At 38.0% G+C, this 10,851-nt stretch overlaps 1 long non-coding RNA gene across 1 annotated transcript; it reads left to right on the plus strand.

Annotated features, from left to right (window-relative positions):
• The first annotated feature begins 5,691 nt into the window (after positions 1–5,691).
• LOC147516807 (uncharacterized) lies at positions 5,692–10,322 on the plus strand. Its single transcript, XR_015213742.1, has 3 exons — positions 5,692–5,824; positions 5,914–5,994; positions 10,153–10,322. It is a non-coding gene; the product is annotated as an uncharacterized LOC147516807 (long non-coding RNA).
• Positions 10,323–10,851: the final 529 nt, after the last annotated feature.

Raw genomic sequence — 10,851 nt, forward strand, 5'->3', positions numbered from 1 at the left:
AAAGTGGATGAAAAGTTTGTCAAAGACAGCTGTAGCTGAAGAGGCCTTTTTGGACTAAAAGAATTGGGTTTTGGGCCTGATTCTCTGGCCCAAAACATGGCTCCAAGCCCATGCACGATTTTTGGATCTGAAACATATAAAAACAAAAGCTTAGCTCTTTGTTAAGGGTAGATAGTTAGGTTAGAAAATAAATTAGGTTAGGATAAGAAAAGTAGCCATTAAACCTTAGTTCTAGATCTAGTTTTAGATTAATTAATTAGTTTATTTCTTGAGTATTGAATCATTGTTTTTTTATTGTTCATTAGATTAATAAGTAGTTGTTATTCATTCAATCATATCTTGTTCTTATTGTTCTATTAGATTTATAAAGTTAATTACTTATTCTATAATGACATGTTCTTATTATTGTTCTTGTGTTAGGAATAGTAGTATAGAAATTTCACATCAAATCATTATTCTCACCATTGTTCCTTTTGGGTTTGATTAGTTGAATTCAATTTAAGTCTAGACAGTTAAGAGTGGAACGAATCCTTACTCATTATATTGCATGATTATATTTTGAGAGTAAGAAGAATTGATTTAAACGTAAGAACGATAGGATTACGTATTAGTGTTGTTAACATTAATATTTAGGATTCTATTATTTTTACGGTTATCAAATGGCGCCGCTGCCATCTTAGTTTCACTTTCGCATACTTTTCGTAGTATAAGTACTCTTCTTAAAGTACCATTTCACCCACCCACCCTTGTTCGATTCTAACTGTGGTTGTCTTTTTCGGCATTAAACTTCCTTGAAAAAAAAAAAAATTGCACGGAGCGCACCTGCGCTAAAGTTATTGGAAGTTGAGCGACCGGTAGCTCAAACACTATAACTTCGAAGAAGTTTACCTTGGCCGCACCTGCTTCAAAGTGGAGCACCAGCATACGAGCTGAATTTTGCCAGATTTTCACAGGTTTGATTCGAACTTCGATTTTTCAAGTTTTTCAGTGTTCTAACTTGTTTTATACACTGAACACGCGTAAACAAGATGCTATTCATAAGCGAAGCAAGAACGCAATCAGGTATTCCTTTCTTCCACACCTCGCATCTCCTGTTAGAAGTTTATACTAGTATATCAGGATTGTTTGGAGTGTTGACGTGTTTAGCTAAGTTTGGTCTTAGCCTTGTATGAGATTAAGGTCTGGTCGAACAAAAACACTGAACGTAATTACACGACAATGTCAACAAACAAGTCTATCTAGTATACCTCACACTACACCTCTAGCTACTATTTCACACACACCACCTGATATAATCCTGAAGAAGGAGAGACTCCTCTCTCTGACTTCTACAAAGCCTTGAGCGATAGCCCCAATTCTTGCATCGTTCTAGCAGACCCAGTGGGGGATTTTCGAATCCCCCCAAATATTTTTAATTTGTTACCCGTTTTTTATGGTTTAAACCATGAAAAACCTTATCAGCACATGCGTAGGATTGAACAAGTCCTAACAACATTCCACCATCCTACGGTTGGTGCGGAACAAATTAAACTGAGGGTATTCCCTTTCACCTTAGCCGATAAAGCGGCGTCTTGGTTAACTTGCCAAAGCCTAATTCTCGTGGACTCGTGGGCTAAACTTGTTCAGCTGTTTATGGAACATTTTTACCCACCCCTAAAGACGGATGAGATGCTTTCCAAGATTCATTTCTTTCGACAAAATCCTCACGAATCATTTTCAGAGGCTTGGAATCGTTTCACCGATCTCCTTATAGGGTGTCCACATCATAACCTAGCGAAAGACACGTTAGTTCGTGCCTTTTTCAAAGGACTTCTACACCACCATAAAGAAGTCCTTGACATAATAAATGGGGGTAGTTTCTTAAGTAAAGGAGCCTCGGAGGCTTATAAATTTTTAGAGGATCAAACTAAGCGAAATAACAACTGGGGGGGTAGTGACAATATCCACCGCTCCGCTAGTTCTTCCAATATAGTTAAGGCCGCCAGTATGTTTGAAATTAAACACGATCCCGAGCTTAAAACTCTAATCGAATCACTCACTAAAAAGGTAGAGGCCATTTCAGTTCAACAAAAGCCTATCCCCGTCATGAATGTAAATTCAAATCCATGTAGTTTCTGTTGGAGTCCAGAGCATCCCGACTCCCACTGTCCTATATCCTATGAACAGGCTTGTTCCATTAATAGTGAACCTAATGCCCCTTGGAGACAAAATCCCAACTTCGTTTGGAGAAATAACCAACACGTCACACCTCTAGGGTACAATAATCAATATGTTAGGCCAATGCACATTTATAACCAAGCTCCACCACGACAAGGACAGGGTCAGGGTAATTATAATAATTATAACAACCAAGTGCAACCTCGACAAGGTCAAGCACAAGGTCAAGGTAGTTATAATAATTATAATGCTAATAGAGGTATCGTTCCAGTAAATAATAACTATCAAAATCCGCCCATAAATAATTCACGCGAGATAATTCCAGTCACACCAACCGTGACTACTACACCCACACAACCGGATCGTCTTGACACCTTCATACAAGTGAGCCAAAAACTTTTCCAAACCATGGCTCAATCTAACCAACAGCTTCTACAATCCGTTAATAATTTAAGCCAACAGTTGGCCCAAGATAAAGCCCAACCCAAAGGTGTGTTTCAGTCACATAATACCGAATCCTAAAACAACAAACACAGCCTTTGAGGTAACCGATAATACTAGTAATGAATATGAAAATGTAGGTGAGCTAAATGTCATCACCACTCTCCGTTCTGGCAGAGTGGTTGATAACAAAGTAACTATACCTATAGTTACCCCACTAGTAGCCCCTACACCTGCTATTTTACTAGATACCGAAATAGAAACTGAAGAGCCTACCCGTAGAGGTAGAGGTACCGGTTACAACACAACCTAAGAAACAGAAAGCCAAGGTTAAACATCCGGGGTGTTACATATGCTAAATATAGAGAGAAACCACCGTTTCCACACAAAAAATTAGCCATGTTAACTAGGGATACAAATTATAAGGAGATTAGGGGCGTTTTCAAGAATCTAACTATAAACCTTCCCTTCCTCGAAGCTATTAAAAGCTACCACACCATGCTAAGTTTCTTAAGGAGTTGTGTACTACTAGGCGTAAGACCAATATACCAAAAGACGCATTTTAACGCACAATTCCCAACTCTATCGAACATAATGGAATTGTTAAATACAAGGACCCCGGGTCCCTCTTTGTACAATGCACCTTAGGAGATTCCTATATCTGACGACGGCGTTATTAGACACGGGGGCTAGTGTTAACTTACTCCTGTTTTATTTGTATAGACAAATAGGTCTAGACGAGATGCAACCCACTAAAATGACGTTGCAATTAGCTGATCGGTCTATTAAGTATCCTAAGGGTGTGGTCGAAAATGTGCTGGTAAAAATTCAGGATTTCTACTATCCGGTTGATTTTGTCATCCTCGATCGAAAGTAAGCTAACGACTCTGTCCCGATCATCTTAGGGCGTCCTTTCCTGGCAACTGCCAATGCGCTCATTAATTGCTGCGATGGTTCGATCTCCATGTCTTTTGGCCATCTTGCTGTTGAAGTAAATGTTTTTAAAAAATTGACACATTTACCCGATTCATCTATGGATGGAGAGGTTAGCATGATCGAGAGCTTCGCTCGAGATTATTTCAACAACACGTTCCCTGATAATCATATGCCCAAATTTATTTCCTTTAGAAGTTCAGACTCGAACATTTTCATCCCTACACTAGTCGATACACATATTATGGATGAGGACGAGATAGATGACTTTCTAAAAGATATAGAAGACTACCATAGTAATATGGATATGACCAATCTAGATGAGGAATTCGATGAGTTTTTTAGAGCAGGTGATGATTCACCCTATCAAGAACTACTTTGCACAACATCCACCTCGACTCCCCTCTTTCCACCCTTTCAAAGGAATCTCGAGTTTGCACTCGATCCTTTTGTTTCTCCTGTGCTTCATAATTTTCTAAATCCACCTAGTAAACAAATACTTCAGAAGGACAAACCATTTGACACCTTCATTTTTAGAATTGAGACAGTCCCTACCTATACTATGAATGAGTTTTGTGCTAAACTCATATCCTCATTTTTTCCATGCTTTCCTTCTACAACTTATCCATATCCACCATATTCTCTACAACCATTCACTTTTCCACACTTATTCACTAGGACACCCTCTCGTTCAAAAATGAAAAAGAAGGTGCATGCTAGGTTACGTTATATGGTTATCCGACTTCGCTTTCAGTTCACTAGGTTGCGTCATAAGAAATCTTGGTGCTTGATTGTGTTTGGATATGTTTTCTGTGATATTTATTTATGGAATGATCCACAACTATTTCGGTTGTTGATATATGATAAACTGCATGTTCATACATATGTTTAGATAAAGTCTCGAGTATCTGACTATAAACGACTCAGTTTTTGTGTTTGGTGCATTTCCTTTCATTTCTAGATATTGGTGAGTGCACCATTAAGGTAACCGGGCCCTCCCTAGGGAGTGAGTGGCTGTAAGTACCGGATCCTAAGTCCACGTTTAACATAATTCACGTTTTCCACTCTTGCATGTTTTCTCGGATTTTTGAGTCATGTTTCTCTATGGGGTGAATTATGTCCTTATTCCTTATTGTTTTTCCTTATAAAAATAAAAAAATATTAAATAATAAACATAGTAATCTAGGAAGTCTCGGGAATCTAACTTTAAAAGACCCACTTTTAAAAAACAAATTTTCTAAACTCTGTTTTAAAAAATTTGTTTGGGGGTGGGGTGTTCGTGTTTCCGTCCTAGAATGTTTTATGTCCCATTAGAGTTGCTTAGGCCGTTTAATTGTATTTCGATTCGGGTTGACATAATCTATAAATTTAGAGTTCATTCGTTCTCATAACGTACGTCATGCACGCACTTCGAGACGTTTTCCACTATCTTATGTCATCCACGGTCGGAATAGAGTATTTTATGGATCATTGGATTGGAAATTATCTCCTGATCATTTCCATATCTCATTCGCAAAAATTGGACCGGTAACGAAGAGGCAATATTAGTTTGAAGTCGCGCTAAAAATTGAAAAAATTCGAAAAATTTGAATTGGGCTTGGGCCCAACCCGCGCGCACCTGCGCCCCTTACCTTCACACCAACAGTCGCGTTCTTCACTTCTCCAAACCGCCATTAACGACCAACAAAGCTTCAAACCCTAAAAAAAAAAAATTAAAAAGAAACCTAATTAAACCCACGCCCACACTAGTAGAAAAAAGGCTTTTTGTGACTGTTTTAAAATGGTATTTGTGACTGTTCTGTTCGAAACGGTCACAAATGGCAGAAAAGGGTTTTTGTGACTGTTTTAAAAAGGTTTTAGTGACGTGCGTTTTCGAAACGGTCACAAATGGTTTTTTTCTAAAGAAGGTGTATATGTGTGGAGAACTATTTGTGACTATTTCACTAAAATAGTTACGTATTATCCGACTCTTAAGTGACCGTTTGACCCATTATATGACCTAGGTAGTTTTTGGTCCACGCCCACAGCTGCACTAAAAACAAAAAAACACGACACACCCACGTTCACTCAACTCCCGCTTTCGTTCAAACTCTTCAAATTCTCTAAGTATACAAACAAGAAAAACAAAAACACTTTCGCGAGCTTCCTTCAAACTCAAACTCTAAACACACTTCGCGACTCTATCTTCACTCTCTCAACCTAAATCAATTCCTCACGACTCTCTCTTCACTCATTCTCCATCTAAAACTTATTACCTCTCCAAAATTCAGTTCGGTAATTGAAGACAGACAAGGTTAGTTCTTTATCTCTATTCGATTTTGAATTTGTTGCTGTAAAAAGTTTTGGTTTTTGAGTTCTATACCAATATATTTTTTGGAACAGGGGAATTTCAATTGATTGTGATTAGGATTTCTACGTGTTCACACTTCTCTCGAACAACAATATCCAGTTAAATCAAGTAAGGTATGTGTTTTCATTTGATTTGGATTTTTTTTTACAATTTGTGCTTTATTCCTGATTTGAGGTGGTCGTTAGTGTTTTTTTTTTTTTGGTTTATGAACAGAAGGTTTACTTTAGGGGCTATACAGGGTTTCACAAATGGTTATCTAACATGATTTTTTGTTTTTTAATTTTAAACTAGACTATATTTTTCAATTAACTCTATTTTCGTATTTGCTTGTTTGTCGACGATAAGGACTTATCGTATTTTGTTTTGGTAGCCTGAGATGGACAAGTCATGGATGTCGAGAGATATATTTTCTACTGAATATATAGAAGGCGTTAATCAGTTTCTTACATTTGCTTTTGATAATGCAAAACGTAAGAATTGTATACCCTATCCATGCATTGAATGTGGGAATATGTACGAATTTGATATAGTGGAGGTGGGACGTCATCTGAGAACGAAAAGGATTGAACAAACGTATTGCACATGGGTGTGGCATGGGGAAGATGCTCCAAAGGAGTCAGCATCGAGTAGGGAGTCAGAGGAAGGTTTTGATGAGGGTGGACTAGATGAGGCCGCAAACATCGCAAAAATGTTTGAGGCCACTCAGGAGACTTTCATGGGGAACCCTGAAAAACTTTGTGAACTGATTGAAAAAGTTGATTTACCTTTGTACGACGGGTGTAAAAAATACACCAAGTTATCATTTCTGGTTAAACTTTTCAATGTGAAGGCAATAAGTGGGTGGTCTGATAAAAGCTTCTCTATGGTGTTGGCTCTGTTTAAGGATATGCTCCCAGATTGCAATGAGCTGCCTTTGACCATGAGAGAGGCGAAGGAAACTTTGTCTGTTTTTGGAATAAAGCATGAGAAGATTCACGCATGTCCCAATGATTGTATTCTCTATAGAGGTTTAATAAACAAGGATAGAACTACTTGTCCTACATGTGGAGCGTCAAGGTATAAGGTAAAAAAGAATAATCCTGACCAAAATTATAGTGTTCCAGCAAAAGTACTATGGTATTTCCCAATAATCCCTAGACTTAAAAAAATGTTTCAATCTGTTGAAACGGCGAAGAATTTGGTATGGCATGCGAATGAAAGAGTGGTAGTTGATGGTCAAATGAGTCACCTAGCTGATTCCCAAGCATGGAGACACGTCGATCAATCTTGGCCAGAGTTTGCAGCTGATTCGAGAAGTCTTCGGTTTGCACTTTCAACCGATGGCTTTAATCCACACAGTTCTCTTAGCAGCAGACATAGTTGTTGGCCTGTTATATTGGCAACTTACAACCTGCCACCATGGCTGTGCATGAAGAGAAAGTTCTTAATGTTAACATTGTTGATATCAGGTCCGCACCAACCTGGTAACAACATTGATGTTTATCTTGCACCTTTGATTGAAGATCTTCAGTTGTTATGGCAGCCCGGTGTTGAGGTATATGATGCATATAAGCAAGAATCCTTTATACTTAGGGTTGTGCTATTGTGGACAATCAGTGATTTTCCCGCCTTTGGAAACTTAGCTAGTTGTACTATCAAGGGGTATCTTGCTTGTCCAGTATGCGGGGAAAATACAGATTCTATTAGATTGAAACACGGCAAGAAGAATGTATACCAGGCACACAGGAGATGGCTTCCAGAAAACCATCCGTACCAAAAGGAGAAAAGACCATTTAATGGTAAGCAAGAGCTGCGATCAAGTCCAGAATCATTGAACGGGGTGCAAATCTTCATAAAAGTTGAGCATTTCAAAAACTCATGGGGAAAGCCACCAGAAAGTGCTAGAAAGTCAAAAAAATCAAAGAAGGAGAAGGCGTGAATTAGGTCCAAAGGTTCAAAGAAAAGAAAAAGGGGAAAGGAGCAAATAAGTTCTAAGGATACAGGAACACCAAAGCGGAGGAAAACTGATAGTGTACACAAAAATCATGAGGAAGGTCGCTGGAAAAAGAGATCTATATTTTTTGAGTTGCCTTACTGGAGACATTTGCTTTTGAGACATAACTTGGATGTCATGCATATTGAGAAAAATGTGTGTGATAGCATCATTGGGACTTTGCTTAACATTCCATTGAAAACAAAGGATTCACTTCAAAGCCGACTTGACCTTGTAGAGATGCACTTAAGGGAAGAACTAGCACCAGAGAAGAGAGGGACAAGATTCTACCTACCGCCAGCATGTTATACATTATCTAGAGAAGAGAAAGAGGAAGTTTGCAACACACTGTTTGAACTGAAGGTCCCAGATGGATATTGTTCTAATTTCAAATCTTGTGTTTCAATGAAAGATTTGAAATTATATGGTCTTAAATCTCATGATTGCCACCGACTAATGCAACAACTTCTTCCTGTGGCAATACGATCGGTGTTGCTAAAGCATGTGAGGTATACCATTATTCGGTTATGCTTCTTCTTTAATGCTCTTTGCACAAAAATAGTGGATTTGTCGAAATTGGATAATATTCAGAAAGATTTGGTGGTAACTTTGTGTTTGTTAGAAAAATTTTTCCCACCATCATTCTTCGACATCATGGTGCATTTGACAGTTCATCTTGTAAGGGAGGTCGAGCTATGTGGTCCAGTTTTTTTCCGATGGATGTATCCCTTTGAGAGGTAAGTGAATGATTTTTTTAATTTATTTATTAAATGTCTCACAATGCACGTATCAAAGGTTTAAATCTTTAAAAACTTTCTAGGTACATGATGGTGTTAAAGGGATATGTTAGGAATCGAAACGCCCGAAGAAGGATGTATGGCGGAGAATTATATTGCAGAAGAAGCTGTTGAGTTTTGTGCTGAATTCTTGAGTGAAGTAGATGCAATTGGAGTTCCTTCCACAAGAAACATGACAGACAATGATTTGGAAGATGGAGATACAATTTGCAGTGGAAGACCGATTGGGGGTTCGCATGTTGTTGAAGTTAATGAGAAGTCCTGGCAACAAGCACATCTTTATGTGTTGGAAAACATGAAAGAAGTTCAGCCTTATATCAAGTAAGTAGATAAACGCACAATAGTTCAATTTAACTAGATGTTTATCTCCAACGTTTCCATAAGGGAGCTGGTAGTTAATATTTGTATTCTTTTAATTATTAACATAAAAGGGAGCATATGGACTACCTAAGGCTTCAGAATCATCGCAAGGGTGTAAAATGGATAAAAGCTGAGCATAATCACACCTTTATTAATTGGCTTCGCCAAAAGGTATGTTTTGTTAACACTCTATTGTTACTTAAAAAATTAAAACACTGTTCTTAACATTGTTTGAGAACCAGGTTGAGGAAGAGCAAGACATACCAAATAACAAAGTCTCCGACACGTTGCGGTTTTTGGCCATGGGACCTAGTCTAGATGTGCTAAAATATTCCGGATATGAAGTTAATGGTTTTCGCTATCACACAAAGGACCGAGAAGCTAAACTAGTCAACCAAAACAGTGGAGTTAGTGTAGTGGCCTCAGCAATGCAGATTTCTAGTGCCAAGGACAAGAATCCTGTAATTTTGGATATGTGCTTTTATGGTGTGCTTACTGAAGTATGGGTGTTGGATTACTTGACCTTCGAGATTCCTATTTTCAAGTGTGATTGGGTTGACAGCAAGAGAGGCATTAAGGTTGATGAATTGGGTTTCACATCTGTGCAACTTGGTAAAGTTGGCCACAAGTCCGACCCTTTTATTTTAGCGTCCGAAGCCAAGCAAGTTCTTTATGTGAGTGACCAACTAAATTTGGGATGGTCAGTTGTCCTTGCAACTCCTGAAAGAGACTATCGCAATAAGAATGATGATGCTGGGTTCGATGATGATTCCATTACAGACAAGGCGCTACCAACTATTGACTCCTTTGATTTAGCTAATGAATTGCCATTGCCTTATGCTCGTGAAAATTGTGAAGGGATTTGGGTCGAGCCCGAATGAGTTTTTCTTTAAGTTAAATAAGACTTCTTACTAGTCATTATGGGACTTTTCTTTTCTTTTTCTTATTTTTTTTGTTGTTTTTTTATCAGGTTTTAAGAATGTTTCAAGTTTTTGTGTTAAACTTACAGCTAAACTGAGATGACTAGTGCTGTTTACATTTCTAAACAATTAAAGACCTACTTGGTGGAAGCTTTTATATATATATATATATATATATATATATATTGACAAACCTTGCAAAAACAAAAATGGTCTTTACAGGTACACTCATGGATCCAGAAGAGCATTCAGAATCACAAGAGTATTCAAATTCCGAAGAGAATTCAGACTCGGAAGATGGCTCAGAAGATCATTCGAACTCCAAAGATGGTTCACAAAGGCATTCAAACTCGGAAGATGGCTTTGAAGACCATTCAGACTCAGAGAAGCGGTCGGGCTCAAAAGATATGGAAGTTGGACGAGGGCAAAGTAAAAAAGGTTCAAGCAAAAAAGGAAAGTCGGAAGAGCGCAAAGTGTGTAAAAATAAAAAAAAAATTGAAAAAGGGTGAATATCAAGGAGTTGTTTATAATGAATCGGGCAACCAATTGGTCAAGGTGGAACTGACATCGGTAGTTATGGAGGCTACTTGGTGAGGGCAAGAGTAAGGATTACAATAACTAATTGGAAAGATGTATCACCAACATTGAAGAAAAATTTGTGGATCTCTTTGAAGGTACATTAATCTAATGCTTTATAAGCTAATTTCATTTTGTTTACATGATTAACTAATATGCTACCTACAAATAGGAAAAATTTAAGTTGGACACAAACGAAAGATCTATTCGTACAATAAGCGATGGGCAGGTTGTGGAAAGCATTCAAGTCTCGTCTTACTAGACGGTACATCTTACCTTTTAAGAATAAACCGAAGAGACTCAAGAAAATACCAAAGTTGTATAGAAAAGTAATCAGTCAAGAAG

This window comes from Coptis chinensis, chromosome 2, assembly GCF_015680905.1.
Source record: "Coptis chinensis isolate HL-2020 chromosome 2, ASM1568090v1, whole genome shotgun sequence".
NCBI lineage: Eukaryota > Viridiplantae > Streptophyta > Magnoliopsida > Ranunculales > Ranunculaceae > Coptis > Coptis chinensis.